The sequence below is a fragment of the Lactuca serriola genome, chromosome 9 (assembly GCF_051521515.1).
Source record: "Lactuca serriola cultivar US96UC23 chromosome 9, Lser_US96UC23_V15, whole genome shotgun sequence".
In the NCBI taxonomy this organism is placed as follows: Eukaryota; Viridiplantae; Streptophyta; class Magnoliopsida; order Asterales; family Asteraceae; genus Lactuca; species Lactuca serriola.
In genome coordinates this window covers 143,679,664-143,699,405 of record NC_136416.1, presented here as the reverse complement: position 1 = coordinate 143,699,405, position 19,742 = coordinate 143,679,664, and positions in this window count along the sequence as shown.

Below are 19,742 nucleotides of genomic sequence, written 5' to 3'. Positions count from 1 at the left end.
GAAAATTTGAAGAAACTTCATAAAATAATTCGGGAAAGAAGAAGAGGATCAGAAAGAGAACAAAATATGATGATTATCTAAAAGCTTATCGAAAGACAATTTGGAGTCTTTCCATGTTGTTGCACAATTTCCAGATCCACCAATCTTGCAATATTTGAAGGTATCTATGGTGACAAGGAAGAGAGTTGAGCATCAGAGAAGTACCAACCACACTGGTTAGTAAATTTGTTTGGGCAAAGTCGAGCCAACAACTTTAAAAATGTGTGGCTTTCCAAGAGGCAACCCACGTAGTTTTTAGTTTTTTACGCATTCAATAAAGAGATGGTCATTGTTCTAAGCAACCTTAAGGAAATTAGAGGATCTTCAAAGTTGCTGAAATTCAGATTTTTCGTTAACATTCAACGCCAAAATCAAAATTTCTGAAAACTTATCAGGTACATTCATTCCTAGTTGCACCCTTTTGCTTTTACATTCTTTTTGAAGTTGTTCATTCATCTCTATACATTGAGGACAATGCATCATTTTAACCTTGGGAAAGGGATTAATGAAAATTTGCAATTTTGTTAAAAACTTAAAATTATCAGTTATTTTTAGGTTAATTTTTTCAAAATTTATTTTCTATATTGCACTTGCATATAAAAATTTGAAAAAGAGTAAATTACACGAGTCGCCCCTATGGCTATGGGAAATTTGCACGTTTGGTCCCTAATTTTTTTTTAACTCGTACCCTCCCCATAATATGATTTTATTGTGTGTTTGGTCCCTGCCACATCTAAAATGACAAAAACACCCTTATGTATTTCTTTTTAGTTTGTCTTGTTATTTATATATTTATTTTAGTTTTAAAAAATGAAAATATACACTACCCTCCCCGCATTCCCACCTGTGAACAATAAATCTATGTCTCTGTCTCATACCCTTACCCCCACTAGACTTCCACTGACCATTACTAGATTGTCGACCAGCGTCTTCTTCCATGACCAAGAGAAATCTTTGCCATTCTCCCATACTGGACCTCTACCGGCAACCTCTACATCTCCTCTACCATTAGAAAAAGGTAAGTATTAGATCCCCATTGAAAATACCAAAGGTTTCATGTCTCTGAGAAACCATCATCAAATATAATCAAATCAAATACAACAGTAAACGCAAAACAACCAAAACAAAAATAACACAAACCTTGATTTTGTTCATGAATAAGGAAACTCTAAATATAATCCCTAAAATCAAATTTAATAAACCTTAAATATGATTTGATGAAACCTGAAACTTTGATTAAGGAAACTAGATTATACGTAATCAAAACAAACCCGATTAACTCAAATCCACAAATCTCCAAATCAAACCTCGTTAACTTAAATCCCCAAATCAGACCTTTGGATGTACACCAGTGGATCTAACACAGATGAACACAAACCCAAAAAAACCCTCCACCGACAACTCAGTGTCGATCTCCTCAACACCATCTCAAGTGAAATAGAATCGATCAAAGATTTGAATAGAAAATTTCATGAAATAAGTTAGATGCTAACAATGATAGAATCAACAACGATGGAGTTGTAGTCTGCTGATGATCGGTGTCCCTCTTCTAGGATGTAAAGATGATGACATGAAGAAGGTAGTAATGGAGTTTAAAGGAAACATAAGAGATACTTAGAGATATGGATACATATTTTTTAAAGAAGAAAAAGTGGAAAAAAAAGGTTATAATAAATGGGGTGGGACCCACATCTCTATTTTCATTATTGAAAACAGTATAAATAATACTAATAAGATAAAAAAAAAATTACCATTAAGGGTAATATAGTAATTTTAAATCGGTTAGGGACTAAATGTGCAAAAAATTGAAAATAGAGGGACATTCCGAGTGAAAAAAAGGCCATAGCATGTTAATGATTTTGGAAACTAAATAAAAAGAAAATGATTTTGGAAAAAGAAAACGATGGAGAGGTGATTTATAACACGAATAAGAAAAGAAGAAAATTTGAAGAAACTTCATAAAATAATTCGGGAAAGAAGAAGAAGATCAGAAAGAGAACGAAATATGATGATTATCTAAAAGCTTATCGAAAGACAATTTGGAGTCTTTCCATGTTGTTGCACAATTTCCAGATCCACCAATCTTGCAATATTTGAAGGTATCTATGTCTATAAGGAAGAGAGTTGAGCATCAGAGAAGTACCAACCACGCTGGTTAGTAAATTTGTTTGGGCAAAGTCGAGCCAACAACTTTAAAAATGTGTGGCTTTCCAAGAGGCAACCCACGTAGTTTTTAGTTTTTTACGCATTCAATAAAGAGATGGTCATTGTTCTAAGCAACCTTAGGGAAATTAGAGGATCTTCAAAGTTGCTGAAATTCAGAGTTTTCGTTAACATTCAACGCCAAAATCAAAATTTTTGAAAACTTATCAGGTACATTCATTCCTAGTTGCACCCTTTTGCTTTTACATTCTTTTTTAAGTTGTTCATTCATCTCTATACATTGAGGACAATGCATCATTTTAACCTTGGGAGAGGGATTAATGAAAATTTGCAATATTGTTAAAAACTTTAAATTATCAGTTATTTTTAGGTTAATTTTTTCAAAATTTATTTTCTATATTGCACTTGCATATAAAAATTTTAAAAAGAGTAAATTACACGAGTAGCCCCTATGGCTATGGGAAATTTGCACGTTTGGTCCCTAATTTTTTTTTTTAACTCGGACCCTCCCCATAATATGATTTTGTTGTGTGTTTGGTCTCTGCCACACCTAAAATGACAAAAACACCCTTATGTATTTCTTTTTAGTTTGTCTTGTTATTTATATATTTATTTTAGTTTAAAAAACTGAAAACATACACTACCCTCCCCGCATTCCCACCTGTGAACAACCAATCTATGTCTCTGTCTCATACCCTTACCCCCACTAGACTTCCACTGACCATTACTAGATTGTCGACCAACGTCTTCTTCCAGGACCAAGAGAAATCTTTGCCATTCTCCCATACTGGACCTCTACCGGCAACCTTTACATCTCCTCTACCATTAGAAAAAGGTAAGTATTAGATCCCCATTGAAAATACCAAAGGTTTCATGTCTCTGAGAAACCATCATCAAATATAATCAAATCAAATACAATAGTAAACGCAAAACAACCAAAACAAAAATAACACAAACCTTGATTTTGTTCATGAATAAGGAAACTCTAAATATAATCCCTAAAATCAAATTTGATAAACCTTAAATATGATTTGATGAAACCTGAAACTTTGATTAAGGAAACTAGATTATACGTAATCAAAACAAACCCGATTAACTCAAATCCACAAATCTCCAAATCAAACCTCGTTAACTTAAATCCCCAAATCAGACCCTTGGATGTACACCATTACATCTAAAACATATGAACACAAACCCAAAAAACCCCTCCACCGACAACTCAGTGTCGATCTCCTCAACACCATCTCAAGTGAAATAGAACCGATCAAAGATTTGAATAGAAAATTTCATGAAATAAGTTTGATGCTAACAATGATAGAATCGACAACGATGGAGTTGTAGTCTGCTGATGATCGGTGTCCCTCTTCTAGGATGTAAAGATGATGACATGAAGAAGGTAGTAATGGAGTTTAAAGGACACATAAGAGATACTTAGAGATATGGATACATATTTTTTAAAGAAGAAAAAGTGGAAAAAAAAGGTTATAATAAATGGGGTGGGACCCACATCTCTATTTTCTTTAATGAAAACAATATAAATAATACTAATAAGATAAAAAAAATACCATTAAGGGTAATATAGTAATTTTAAATCGGTTAGGGACTAAATGTGCAACAAATTGAAAATAGAAGGACCTTCCGAGTGAAAAAAAAGGCCATAGCATGTTAATGATTTTGGAACCTAAATAAAAAGAAAATGATTTTGAAAAAAGAAAAAGGATGGAGAGGTGATTTATAACACGAATAAGAAAAGAAGAAAATTTGAAGAAACTTCATAAAATAATTCGGGAAAGAAGAAGAGGATCAGAAAGAGAACGAAATATGATGATTATCTTAAAGCTTATCGAAAGACAATTTGGAGTCTTTCCATGTTGTTGCACAATTTCCAAATCCACCAATCTTGCAATATTTGAAGGTATCTATGGTGACAAGGAAGAGAGTTGAGCATCAGAGAAGTATCAACCACACTGGTTAGTAAATTTGTTTGGGCAAAGTCGAGCCAACAACTTTAAAAATGTGTGGCTTTCCAAGAGGCAACCCACGTAGTTTTTAATTTTTTACGCATTCAATAAAGAGATGGTCATTGTTCTAAGCAACCTTAGGGAAATTAGAGGATCTTCAAAGTTGCTGAAATTCAGATTTTTCGTTAACATTCAACGCCAAAATCAAAATTTCTGAAAACTTATCAGGTACATTCATTCCTAGTTGCACCCTTTTGCTTTTACATGCTTTTTTAAGTTGTTCATTCATCTCTATACATTGAGGACAATGCATCATTTTAACCTTGGGAAAGAGATTAATGAAAATTTTCAATTTTGTTAAAAACTTTAAATTATCAGTTATTTTTAGGTTAATTTTTTCAAAATTTATTTTCTATATTGCACTTGCATATAAAAATTTGAAAAAGAGTAAATTACACGAGTCGCCCCTATGGCTATGGGAAATTTGCACGTTTGGTCCCTAATTTTTTTTTAACTCGGACCCTCCCCATAATATGATTTTGTTGTGTGTTTGGTCCCCGCCACACCTGAAATGACAAAAACACCCTTATGTATTTCTTTTTAGTTTGTCTTGTTATTTATATATTTATTTTAGTTTAAAAAACTGAAAACATACACTACCCTCCCCGCATTCCCACCTGTGAACAACCAATCTATGTCTCTGTCTCATACCCTTACCCCCACTAGACTTCCACTGACCATTACTAGATTGTGGACCAACGTCTTCTTCCAGGACCAAGAGAAATCTTTGCCATTCTCCCATACTGGACCTCTACCGGCAACCTTTACATCTCCTCTACCATTAGAAAAAGGTAAGTATTAGATCCCCATTGAAAATACCAAAGGTTTCATGTCTCTGAGAAACCATCATCAAATATAATCAAATCAAATACAACAGTAAACGCAAAACAACCAAAACAAAAATAACACAAACCTTGATTTTGTTCATGAATAAGGAAACTCTAAATATAATCCCTAAAATCAAATTTGATAAACCTTAAATATGATTTGATGAAACCTGAAACTTTGATTAAGGAAACTAGATTATACGTAATCAAAACAAACCCGATTAACTCAAATCCACAAATCTCCAAATCAAACCTCGTTAACTTAAATCCCCAAATCAGACCCTTGGATGTACACCATTACATCTAAAACATATGAACACAAACCCAAAAAACCCCTCCACCGACAACTCAGTGTCGATCTCCTCAACACCATCTCAAGTGAAATAGAACCGATCAAAGATTTGAATAGAAAATTTCATGAAATAAGTTTGATGCTAACAATGATAGAATCGACAACGATGGAGTTGTAGTCTGCTGATGATCGGTGTCCCTCTTCTAGGATGTAAAGATGATGACATGAAGAAGGTAGTAATGGAGTTTAAAGGACACATAAGAGATACTTAGAGATATGGATACATATTTTTTAAAGAAGAAAAAGTGGAAAAAAAAGGTTATAATAAATGGGGTGGGACCCACATCTCTATTTTCTTTAATGAAAACAATATAAATAATACTAATAAGATAAAAAAAATACCATTAAGGGTAATATAGTAATTTTAAATCGGTTAGGGACTAAATGTGCAACAAATTGAAAATAGAAGGACCTTCCGAGTGAAAAAAAAGGCCATAGCATGTTAATGATTTTGGAAACTAAATAAAAAGAAAATGATTTTGAAAAAAGAAAAAGGATGGAGAGGTGATTTATAACACGAATAAGAAAAGAAGAAAATTTGAAGAAACTTCATAAAATAATTCGGGAAAGAAGAAGAGGATCAGAAAGAGAACGAAATATGATGATTATCTTAAAGCTTATCGAAAGACAATTTGGAGTCTTTCCATGTTGTTGCACAATTTCCAAATCCACCAATCTTGCAATATTTGAAGGTATCTATGGTGACAAGGAAGAGAGTTGAGCATCAGAGAAGTATCAACCACACTGGTTAGTAAATTTGTTTCGGCAAAGTCGAGCCAACAACTTTAAAAATGTGTGGCTTTCCAAGAGGCAACCCACGTAGTTTTTAGTTTTTTACGCATTCAATAAAGAGATGGTCATTGTTCTAAGCAACCTTAGGGAAATTAGAGGATCTTCAAAGTTGCTGAAATTCAGAGTTTTCGTTAACATTCAACACCAAAATCAAAATTTTTGAAAACTTATCAGGTACATTCATTCCTAGTTGCACCCTTTTGCTTTTACATTCTTTTTTAAGTTGTTCATTCATCTCTATACATTGAGGACAATGCATCATTTTAACCTTGGGAGAGGGATTAATGAAAATTTGCAATATTGTTAAAAACTTTAAATTATCAGTTATTTTTAGGTTAATTTTTTCAAAATTTATTTTCTATATTGCACTTGCATATAAAAATTTTAAAAAGAGTAAATTACAAGAGTAGCCCCTATGGCTATGGGAAATTTGCACGTTTGGTCCCTAATTTTTTTTTTAACTCGGACCCTCCCCATAATATGATTTTGTTGTGTGTTTGGTCTCTGCCACACCTAAAATGACAAAAACACCCTTATGTATTTCTTTTTAGTTTGTCTTGTTATTTATATATTTATTTTAGTTTAAAAAACTGAAAACATACACTACCCTCCCCGCATTCCCACCTGTGAACAACCAATCTATGTCTCTGTCTCATACCCTTACCCCCACTAGACTTCCACTGACCATTACTAGATTGTCGACCAACGTCTTCTTCCAGGACCAAGAGAAATCTTTGCCATTCTCCCATACTGGACCTCTACCGGCAACCTTTACATCTCCTCTACCATTAGAAAAAGGTAAGTATTAGATCCCCATTGAAAATACCAAAGGTTTCATGTCTCTGAGAAACCATCATCAAATATAATCAAATCAAATACAACAGTAAACGCAAAACAACCAAAACAAAAATAACACAAACCTTGATTTTGTTCATGAATAAGGAAACTCTAAATATAATCCCTAAAATCAAATTTGATAAACCTTAAATATGATTTGATGAAACCTGAAACTTTGATTAAGGAAACTAGATTATACGTAATCAAAACAAACCCGATTAACTCAAATCCACAAATCTCCAAATCAAACCTCGTTAACTTAAATCCCCAAATCAGACCCTTGGATGTACACCATTACATCTAAAACATATGAACACAAACCCAAAAAACCCCTCCACCGACAACTCAGTGTCGATCTCCTCAACACCATCTCAAGTGAAATAGAACCGATCAAAGATTTGAATAGAAAATTTCATGAAATAAGTTTGATGCTAACAATGATAGAATCGACAACGATGGAGTTGTAGTCTGCTGATGATCGGTGTCCCTCTTCTAGGATGTAAAGATGATGACATGAAGAAGGTAGTAATGGAGTTTAAAGGACACATAAGAGATACTTAGAGATATGGATACATATTTTTTAAAGAAGAAAAAGTGGAAAAAAAAGGTTATAATAAATGGGGTGGGACCCACATCTCTATTTTCTTTAATGAAAACAATATAAATAATACTAATAAGATAAAAAAAAATACCATTAAGGGTAATATAGTAATTTTAAATCGGTTAGGGACTAAATGTGCAACAAATTGAAAATAGAAAGACCTTCCGAGTGAAAAAAAAGGCCATAGCATGTTAATCATTTTGGAAACTATATAAAAAGAAAATGATTTTGAAAGAAGAAAAAGGATGGAGAGGTGATTTATAACACGAATAAGAAAAGAAGAAAATTTGAAGAAACTTCATAAAATAATTCGGGAAAGAAGAAGAGGATCAGAAAGAGAACGAAATATGATGATTATCTTAAAGCTTATCGAAAGACAATTTGGAGTCTTTCCATGTTGTTGCACAATTTCCAAATCCACCAATCTTGCAATATTTGAAGGTATCTATGGTGACAAGGAAGAGAGTTGAGCATCAGAGAAGTATCAACCACACTGGTTAGTAAATTTGTTTGGGCAAAGTCGAGCCAACAACTTTAAAAATGTGTGGCTTTCCAAGAGGCAACCCACGTAGTTTTTAATTTTTTACGCATTCAATAAAGAGATGGTCATTGTTCTAAGCAACCTTAGGGAAATTAGAGGATCTTCAAAGTTGCTGAAATTCAGATTTTTCGTTAACATTCAACGCCAAAATCAAAATTTCTGAAAACTTATCAGGTACATTCATTCCTAGTTGCACCCTTTTGCTTTTACATGCTTTTTTAAGTTGTTCATTCATCTCTATACATTGAGGACAATGCATCATTTTAACCTTGGGAAAGAGATTAATGAAAATTTTCAATTTTGTTAAAAACTTTAAATTATCAGTTATTTTTAGGTTAATTTTTTCAAAATTTATTTTCTATATTGCACTTGCATATAAAAATTTGAAAAAGAGTAAATTACACGAGTCGCCCCTATGGCTATGGGAAATTTGCACGTTTGGTCCCTAATTTTTTTTTAACTCGGACCCTCCCCATAATATGATTTTGTTGTGTGTTTGGTCCCCGCCACACCTAAAATGACAAAAACACCCTTATGTATTTCTTTTTAGTTTGTCTTGTTATTTATATATTTATTTTAGTTTAAAAAATGAAAACATACACTACCCTCCCCGCATTCCCACCTGTGAACAATCAATCTATGTCTCTGTCTCATACCCTTACCCCCACTAGACTTCCACTGACCATTACTAGATTGTCGACCAACGTCTTCTTCCATGACCAAGAGAAATCTTTGCCATTCTCCCATACTGGACCTCTACCAGCAACCTCTACATCTCCTCTACCATTAGAAAAAGGTAAGTATTAGATCCCCATTGAAAATACGAAAGGTTTCATGTCTCTAAGAAACCATCATCAAATATAATTAAATAAAATACAACAGTAAACACAAAACAACCAAAACAAAAATAACACAAACCTTGATTTTGTTCATGAATAAGGAAACTCTAAATATAATCCCTAAAATCAAATTTGATAAACCTTAAATATGATTTGATGAAACCTGAAACTTTGATTATGGAAACTAGATTATACGTAATCAAAACAAACCCGATTAACTCAAATCCACAAATCTCCAAATCAATCCTCGTTAACTTAAATCCCCAAATCAGACCCTTGGATGTACACCATCGGATCTAAAACAGATGAACACAAACCCAAAAAACCCCTCCACCGACAACTCAGTGTCGATCTCCTCAACACCATCTCAAGTGAAATAGAACCGATCAAAGATTTGAATAGAAAATTTCATGAAATAAGTTTGATGCTAAGAATGATAGAATCGACAACGATGGATTTGTAGTCTGCTGATGATCGGTGTCCCTCTTCTGGGATGTAAAAATGATGACATGAAGAAGGTAGTAATGGAGTTTAATGGACACATAAGAGATACTTAGAGATATGGATACATATTTTTTAAAGAAGAAAAAGTGGAAAAAAAAAGGTTATAATAAATGGGGTGGGACCCACATCTCTATTTTCTTTAATGAAAACAGTATAAATAATACTAATAAGATAAAAAAAATTACCATTAAGGGTAATATAGTAATTTTAAATTAGTTAGGGACTAAATGTGCAACAAATTGAAAATAGAGGGACCTTTCGAGTGAAAAAAAGAGTTAGGGACTAAGTGTGCAAATTACCCCAAACCACAGGGACCATGTTTGTAATTCACTCTTTGAAAAACCAAAAAATATTTTCATTTTTATTTTTCTGCGTATAAAAAAATTCGAAAAACCCAAAAGGATTTTGTTTCTAGTTATTTTTTGATTAATGCATAAAAATTTAAAAAAAAATAAAAATTGAAAAAAAAAATTACATGAGATGAGGATATCTTTTACATTTGATAGCTAAGTAAAGATGAAGTTTGATATTTACCGAAGATAACAGTCTCATTACAATCAATTTTAAGAATTATCTTTTCATATAAGAAAATGCTTTAAATGTTTCCGGAATATGAACCAACATAAGAGTCCGACAAATTTTACAATGGAATAATGAGATGGAAAACTGAACAGTGTTATGAAAATGATTTCCTTAAGTGCCTTAAAAAGAACCTAGATTTGAGAACCCTTTTCCTTCCTTGAGGTATTGAAGCCTATAGTTTCTGCGTCTTTTAAGGTTAGGTTGGAACTCATGTTATACCCATACAATTTATTATCATTTTTTAATTATTGAAGATATGGTAGTCCTTAAAGTAAAATACGTGCCCAATCAATATATATGTTACAAATGGTACATTAAGAAACTTTAAAAAAACATATGAAATTCAAAGTCAAATCCAAGTCAAGTTCAATTTGAAATCAAGAACCAAGCAAAGTTAAATCTGAAGAGTTGATCAAGACAAAGAAGATGCGTGACATAATGAAATAGATCCCTCGATAGTGGAATCATAAGGCTAAACTTGGATTTCTGTCGATAATGGAGCTTACCGCGTTTACTGAACGAGTTTGGAAAAAAAAGGAGGGGTTGGTCAAGCTATGTTTTTATAAACTAATTTTAGTGAAATTGTTTTTGAAATTACACTGTTTTAAAAAATTTAATTTGGCGTAAATATTATTTCCTGAAGCTTGGATTTACATATTACCTATGAATTCTGAATCTGCAATAAAGCTATTGAGACTTTTGTCTAGGTAGTGGTTTCATTAGAACTTTCCTTGTTATGAAATCTGATCATGTGAAGAAGAAAAAAGAGTGAAGTATTTTTAGTTCAAATAATTTCCTTTATTTTATTCTAAGTTCTTTTTAAGTCATCTACATCTTCCATTTGTTTATTATGTTTAATCTTTCTATTACTAGAGGGAAAGTAAGGTTCAAGCTTGGGGAAATTTGATAGATGCCATTTTATACATATTTTAGGGTAGTTTTTATTAGAATTTAACGTCATAGTTTGTATACATGCATGTCATTAGTTTAAATAACGTTTAGCTCATGTCATTCGTTAGAATTCTCGTATTGCTCATATTTTTATGTCATTTTCAGATAATTCGAGTGGAGCAGTACTTTAGAAGTAGCTTTGGATGTTTTTGATGGAGCATTGAAGTTAATTGGTGCTTGAAAATTATGAAGGATGTTCAGGAATTCTTGAAAGATGTTTTCGTCAAGAGATATTCGATTGAATTGATCATATGAAGATAGATTGCTACATTCTAAAGCCAAAAGGATGTTGCTGGCAGGTTTAACCCCCTGTCTGTATTTTCAACATATCATAGCACTCATAACTCTAATTGACGAGATTCAAAATGTTTTGGAAACTAAATAACGTTTTGGATGACTTTTGTGTTTATGAAAAAATGAGTAAATACAAAAATTGATCGAATTGTGCCTTGGATTTCGATCGAATTTTATATTTCTTGCTACCTAAGACTATGGATCATATATATATAGGGCGCCTATCTGATCAGAATAAAGGTGGGACGATTCCTTAAGCAACAAACGACAAAAAAGACAATTTCTAAGGCAATTTCTCTTCAATTTCTAAAGATCTGAAAGCTGAAGATCATCTCCTACATTTAGTTAGCAAGATTAATCAATTAGTTTAACTTTTTAATTAGTTTTAATTCATTTTTAGCCATGTCTTGCTAAAACCCTAGTTTTCATTTCTTCAAAAGACAAGTACTTTTCATGTGATTAGTTTTTAGATATGGTTTCGTTTTTATGTTTCTGACTAGATTTCTCAGTTTTGAGCTTAATGAATGTTTGATTTTTAATTCTTGTTAGTCTGATCACCTAGCTAGGGTTTTTATCATTTCAGTTAATCACATCATAGAATCTGTAATTGTTCTTATCTACTAGTATTAAGTAACAAGTATTAGATTGGTTCCATGTTAGTGATTTAACTCTGGTACAAACTATAAAAATCATATCTTTACGCTTCCAAGCTTGTGAGAAATATTGGATATTGTTGAGAATTTGACAATTTACAAAGTTGTTTTTTGACTTATTTAAGAGCTTGTTTAACTGAACACTAAAAAATTGTGGTTAATTCAAAGATCTTGGTTTGGTTAACTAATTAAGGTAAAGGAGATTATAATAGAGCTTGTTAGTTTTTCTCAGTAGCAGCTTACATAGAATGCATTTTGAATAACCAGATCTGGGTGGATTGCATGAATAGGAAAGTAGTAGCAGAATTGAAATCATTTTTATTGTTGATTTTCGTTTATTTTCACTACGATTTTTAGTTTTTAGTTTTACTCAAAACCCACTTTTATTATTTTCTATTTAAATCACTAGAATGTGCCTGATGCAAAAAGACATCAACCATTACGTCGTGTCCCTAAGGATTCGACCTTGCTTCCATGGGTTATATTTCTTGGTGCAACCATCAATGATTATTTTATTTGTTTAATAAGCTCGCCATAGCATGTTAACCCCCCCCCCCCCCCCCCCGCGGGCCTCTAAGTCCTGATCCGCGGCCACCCTGACCACATTGACTCGATTCTGAACCTCAATTTGAAAACTTGGTTTTATTAAACAAAAGTTATCTTTCTTTGTTTGTTAGCTCACTTTCTCATATGCGTTCTTCGTAAACTTTTAAGCCCCCCACCAAGTCTTCGAATCTAAGCGTCTTTAGGTCAAGGACCTGTTCGATATAAGCAATAATATGGATAAATATTATTGGTAAACTTGTAAGAAAATTCTTAAAAACTTTACTCCTATTTATTGTTTAACCGAGAGAAGTAGATTTTTATGAGATTGTGTCACACCCCCAGTCGAGGTGGTGGAGCATGCCGGGATGTGTGACTTAGTTCATGGATCACAAGTAAACTGAATATATAGCACAAGTACAATAATAAACAAAACAATTGTTGTATTTTATCTTGATGTTTGAATACATGTTTCTAACAAATAATACTATAGTACATGAATTTCTTTAACAAAGAAGGCAGGCATAGCAAAACTAGTAAAGTAGATAGCCTAGAATCCATGACTAATCTGTTGTCTGTATTGCTGGATTATTGATTCCCTGAGAATACATGTAGTTTTGAGGGTCAACAAATGGTGGGTGAGAGTTACAATTTTTTTTCCAATAGTAGTAATATGTTTAAAAAGTCTAAAAAATTCTTTGTAAGTAAAATCATACTAAAAACTATGTTTGTAATGAGTCTTTGAATAACCATTGAAAACCAAAAAAATATGATTGTATAAGTAAATTAATACTTAAAAATGTGGTTGTAAAGAGTCTTTGAATAACCATTGAAAACCAAAAGATGTCTTTGCATAAGTAAATCCATATTTAAAATTGTTTTGAGAGAAACCAAATCCATGGTTTTGAAGTGAGAGAGAGAGAGAGAGAGAGATTCTTATTAATGTTTATAGTGAGTCCTATAACCGAGCTATGTGACTTAATGTACCCCCTAAAAAGCTTCATTGGACTTTGTAGTAAAAATACTATACACTAATCACCCGCTTCGATTGATCCGTCGACGTTGTAGCTAGCAACCGTAGGTGGGGATGCCATCCACGTACAGATCTATACATATGCATCTCGCTCTAAGGATTAACAGTTATAGTAGTGTTGGTATGCTAAGTGTTTAGACTTAGAAAAAGAATATAGTCTCACTAAAAATCCCTTAACTAAGGTATGTGAATAGCTTTCAGCCCTATCTTATTTATAGATAAGTTACTAGGCATAATGAATTGAATATAGTTCATTAAAGAAGAGTATATATATGCTATCTATGTATAGTGTAAAGTACTCGCTTTTAGAAAGAGGTACATCTCAAATGATTGATCATAAGTACATGTATAAACTCTAAGTTAAAATAATTATAACTTGTAGAAATATTTATTTAAACATATATATATATATATATATATATATATATAGATTCATGGTAATATTTTGATTTTTGAAATACTACAAAGGTGCTAATGTCACATATCATATGTATATCTATTTGAAAGACAAAATAGGAAAATTAATCTTGAATATCGATTCTATCCCTATTTTACAAAAATTATAGAAAAACTATCGGGAGACAGAGTTAGGATCGGTAAACTCTCATGTAACATGTCGACTCCCAGGTATAATATTTATATATTCATTAATGAGTTAATTGAGCAACTCGACGAGTGGGTGCCCCAACTCGTCGAGTAGAGATGAATTGACCACATGGGTTTTACAACCAACTCGGCGAGTCGGAGAGACCAACTGGGCGATTTGGCGCTGTGACAAGAAACCCTAGATCTCTGGGGTTAGGTCCTATTTAAAGGACCCTAAACCCTCATTTCCGGCTCACCAGCCACCCAACTCCCCCGTGTGAAACCCTAATCGACCAAATTAAGTGGTTTTATGCATCTTGGGAAGGAGATTTGGAGAGTTTGGTGTGTTTGATCAAGGAGGGGCTGTAGATCCAGAGTTCTTCAGTGATTAGCTTCAGTGCAAAGATAAAAATCTTCTATCTTGACCTTTCCTTTGTGAGATCTTAGTTTAGGGAGGTTTTAAGGGTTTTCTCCCATCCATCTTTTGTCAACGAGTTATTTGAGCGTATCATGAGGTTGAAACCTCAGATTTGGACTGTAGGAGGACTTGTAAGCCCAAAGATCCGAGCTTTATTGAGCTAGAGACAAGATTTTGGTGCATTCAACCCTAAATGGAACTTATTTTGGCATTTCAAGCCCTAAGTGCCATGCATGATGTAAAAATTGTAGCTCTACATGGTATCTTAGCCTTGGGAGGCTAGATCTAGAGTTTGGGGTTATAGAACTGCCTTAAAACGTCTGAATGAGAATATAGACTGAATGGACTCGCAGATTCAATGAGCTAACTCAACGAGTCGGCTAGGGTTGTCCTCGATGAGTCTGCACATGGGTGAATTGACGAGTTGATGAGAGAACTCGATGATTTATGTTGGATTTTCGCGACAGTTCAGAGGAAACGAGGGGACTCAGCAAGTCACGTACATGCACTCGGCAAGTCGGGTCAACATCGAATGTTGACTTCTGTTGACTTTAGGGTTTGGTCAAGACAGGGATTATGAGGACCATGGAGGGGTAAAATGGTCTTTTACCCATCCCAAGCATTTGAGAGAGAAAATAACTTAGTGTATTTTGAGTTGTGATTTAAGTAATTATCCTATGTGTTAGGCGGAGGGTAGTTTGGAGATTCGTGTACGAGGTTTATTTACTTGCTAGCTTACGAGGTGATCCTTCTCACTATACTTACCTAGAGTGGTAATCTTTGTATGACCGGAGGGTCTTATGTGCTTATATTGAGTATTGTGATATCCTACATTATCTCTTTGTGATTTATGTTGTGTATTATTTTGAGCTTACTGTGTTACGACCGGAGGGTCGACCCAAGTTGTGGGACTGGAGGGTCCCATTTAGACACATTGACCGGAGGGTCTTATTCGAGTATAGCCATGAGAGGCTAATGAGATATGTGTGGTATTTTGGAAAACTCACTAAACTTCGTGCTTACCGTATTATATGTTATCTGTTTCAGGTACTTCTCAGGATCATAGGAAGGCACTGGCTTGATTGCACACACGGGTTTTGAGGATTCTGGATTGTGTTTTTAAACAACTTGTAAACATGTGTTTATGATAATTCGATATTTTTGGGAATTTTGAGATTGTGTTAATGAGATTAATTGTGATCTTTAAATGAAAAAATTGTTTGAAATTTTACAGTGTTACAAGCTTGTATCAAAGCCTTGGTTTGAGGGATTCGGATGTACCTTCGGGTGCGTTTGGACTCAAACTGATGATTTGAGAAAACATTTTCAAAAGAAATAAATTTTTCTAAAAAAATAAAGAGTTTAAGAGGAAAACGAGTTGGAGCAGTGTGTAAAGTCAGCCATAGCCCGAATGCTAATTTCCCAAAATACCCTTACTTATTTGTGTTATGCGATATTTATGAGGTGTTAGGGATGCATGCTAGAGGATAGGCTAGGTATTTCATATTAGCACTAGAGTTGCCTGATTTGTGATGCTTTAGGAATGCATGCTGGAGGATAGGCTAAGTATTTCATATTAGGGCTAGAGTTGTCTGATTTGTAATGCCTTAGCATAGGAGTTGCTGCTATCTGTTATTTTCCATGAGTATATGTTGAGTAAGAGTATCTAGCAGGAATCACTTAGGTTGACTTCTGAGTTGAGGGATAATCTAGGAAAGATACCTAGATGAGCATATGAGGGGTCTACTGAGATGTCTTTTATTATTCGTGACAAATAGAGTAATTGTGAATTTGAATCCTATGAGGAGGACTTGGGGTGAGTAAAGGTTGGTGTGGAAGGTAGTATTGGGCCTATACTACTAAAAGCACCGGATCTATATGAAACCCAAGTAAGAATCCATAAAATGCTAAGGAGCAAGTAGGGATGGGTGATCAAGTGTGAGTATGCTCGAGCGAGTCTATGATGATTTTTGTGTTGTGTTTCAGACACATCATGGTGGGTACATGCCACAACCACGGGAGCAGTGGGTCTAATGATGAGGAGATCTGCAGGATGATTCATGAAGAGGTGGCCACAGCCATTCGAGAGGAGATAATTGAGATGTTTGGGTATATTAAGACCACACTGATTGAGACGTTTGACAAGCATTATGCTTCTGTTACTGAGGCGGCGGCTGCTGCAGCCACCGCAGCTGTCGCCGCTGCTAGGCTATAAGGAGGTGACTCGTTGTTGTTCCAAGAATTTAGCAACACGAAGCCACCTAAGTTTGATGGGACACAGGATCCAATTTCTACCATGTGGTTGATCTATGACATTGAGGGATGATTTTATACTTGTTCATGCCCATATCATCTGAGAGTTCGGTTTACGCTGAACCAGCTTCGCTTGGGTACGAAGGACTGGTGGGAGTTTGTGACTACCAGCATTACTCCTACAGACCATGTTGTAGTGATGTGGGAGAGGTTCACACAATTGTTTCGAGATGAGTACACTTACCCGGTGGAGAGGGAACGTTTGGCACAGGTGTTTCTGTCTCTCAAGTAGAAGATAGAGTCAGTGAATGCGATTACGAGGATGTTCCACGAGAGGGTGTTGTTCTATGTTGAGCATGTGTCTACTGACTAAGCACATATGAGTCGGTATTTGAGTATCTAGAGGAGAGACATTCAGGAGTTCGTGGCAAACTCGTCATACCGGATATTGGCTGAGCTTCAGACCAATGCCAGGCGAAGGGAGATTGAGCTAGAGTTACAGACCAGAGAGGAGGAGGAGTCTCGGAGTAGGGACCGGAGACCTATGCAGTCGCAGCCGGCTACGAAGCGGGCTAAGCCCACTGATATGAGAGCTAGGGTCCAGAAGGGCCCCACTTGTGGCAAGTGCGCCAAGAGTCACAAAGGATCGTGTCAGGTGGGAATTTGCTACAAATATGGCAAAGAAGGGCACATGGCTAATGATTGCCCCAAGGGGTTTGTAGTTTGATTTCACTACAACTAGATCGGCCATCGGAAGGACGAGTACCCTGAGATCATTCAGAGATCAATACAGGGTTCTACACCTGTTGCTTTACGTGCTACTGAGAGTCATCCAGCAAAGGTCAAGACACCGAGGGTTCATGGGAGTGCCTTTCAGCTGACAGTGGAGGAGGTCCGCGCAACATCTGAAGTCATGGTCGGTACGTATTTCTTTATTTATCTTATTTTAAGATCTATTGTGATTATATTGTGCTGTGTATACGTACTTTTCTTATGAGTTCTATACCTGCTTTGGTGTTATTTGACTCAGGTGCGAGTTGGTCCTTCGTGTCTTTAACTTTTAGTCATCACATTAGTATCCGATGTGAGTCGTTGAGTCAACATATGATGGTTTCTATAGCCAACGAGAATACGTTTTTTGCTAATGATGTGATTCAGGGATGTGTACTAGACATTTTTGATGTTGAGTTCCCGATAGACCTGGTATCGATCGCGATGGGTGATGTATGTGTTATAGTGGGCATGGACTGGTTGACTCGGTTTGGAGCTATGATCGATTGTGAGCGTTAGATGGTGACCATATGAGACCTTAGTATGGGAGTGCTTATGGTGTATGGCGAGGGTACTGGATCTAGATCAGCTTTCTGCTCTACTGCGAGAGTAAGGTAGAGTCTACAGTAGGGTTGTATAGGCTTTTTGGCATACGTGATGGGTACGCGGGTTGCTACAGAGAGGCCGAGCTCTATCGTTGGGGTTTCGATAGTGTGCGAGTTTCTAGATGTTTTTCCCTAGGAGTTTACAGGTGTTCCTCCCAAGAGGAAGGTGGAGTTCCGGATTTATTTGGTTCTGGGTGCGGCACATATTGCCAAGGAACCTTATCGCCTTGCGCCACCAGAGATGTAGGATTTATCCTCACAGCTCTAGGAGCTGCTGGGGAAGGGTTTTATCAGACCGAGTAGCTCACCGTGGGGAGCATTGATCCTTTTTGTTAAGAAAAAGGATGGTTCACACCGGATGTGTATTGATTACCGGGAGTTCATCAATCTGACGGTTAAGAACCGTTATCCACTATCTAGGATTGACGATTTGTTCGATCGATTGTAGGGGGAGTCTTGGTTTTTCGATATTGATTTGAGATCTGGATATCATCAGATGAGAGTTTGTGAGGAAGATATCCAGAAGACGGCCTTTAGGACTCGTTATGAGCACTACGAGTTTGTTGTGATGCCTTTCGGGCTCACTAATGCACTGACAGCATTCATGGACCTCATGAACTGGGTGTGCAAGCCTATGTTTGATCGATTGGTGATTGTGTTCATCGACGATATTTTTGTGTATTCGAGATCTAGAGAACAGCACGAGGAGCATCTTAGAGAGATTCTTGGAGTATTGAGGATGGAGAGGTTTTATGCCAAATTCTCCAAGTGTGATTTCTAGTTACGAGAGGTCCAGTTCCTGGGACACCTCGTTAATTAGAATGGGATATTGGTCGACCTGGCCAAGATTGAGGCGGTTATGAGATGGGAGGTACCGAGATCCCCGGCCGAGATCAGGAGTTTTTTGGATTTGGCCAGCTACTATCGGAGGTTTATCAGAGATTTCTTCAAGATGGTCGTTCCTCTCACCAGATTGATCCTGAAGGGTGTTACTTTTTGCCTGGGGGCCCGAGGAGCATGCCTTATTTGAGACTCTTCGCCAGAGATTGTGCAAAGCCCCAGTGTTAGCCCTTCCCGAGGGAGTGGATCACTTTGTAGTTTATTATGATGCTTCTATATCCGAGATGGGTGCAGTGTTGATGCAAAGGAGGCATGTGATAGCATATGCATCGAGGCAGCTGAAGCCTCAGAAGACGAGGTATCCCAACCATGATTTGGAGCTAGGGGCGGTGGTGTTCGCCATAAAGATCAAGCGTTACTATCTATATGGAATCCGGTGTACCATATATACGGACCACCAGAGCCTGAAGTACCTTAACGATCAACCGACCCTAAATATGAGACAAAGAGGTGGTTGGATGTAGTCAAAGACTATGAGTGCGAGATCGTGTATCATCCGGGCAAGGCTAATGTAGTAGCCGATGCCCTGAGCCGTAGAGCAGCGAGTGCATACTGATGGAGGAAGCACACATATCGATATTCTCGATCCACCCAGGGGCCACTAAGATGTATTTGGATCTGAAGAGAGATTACTGGTG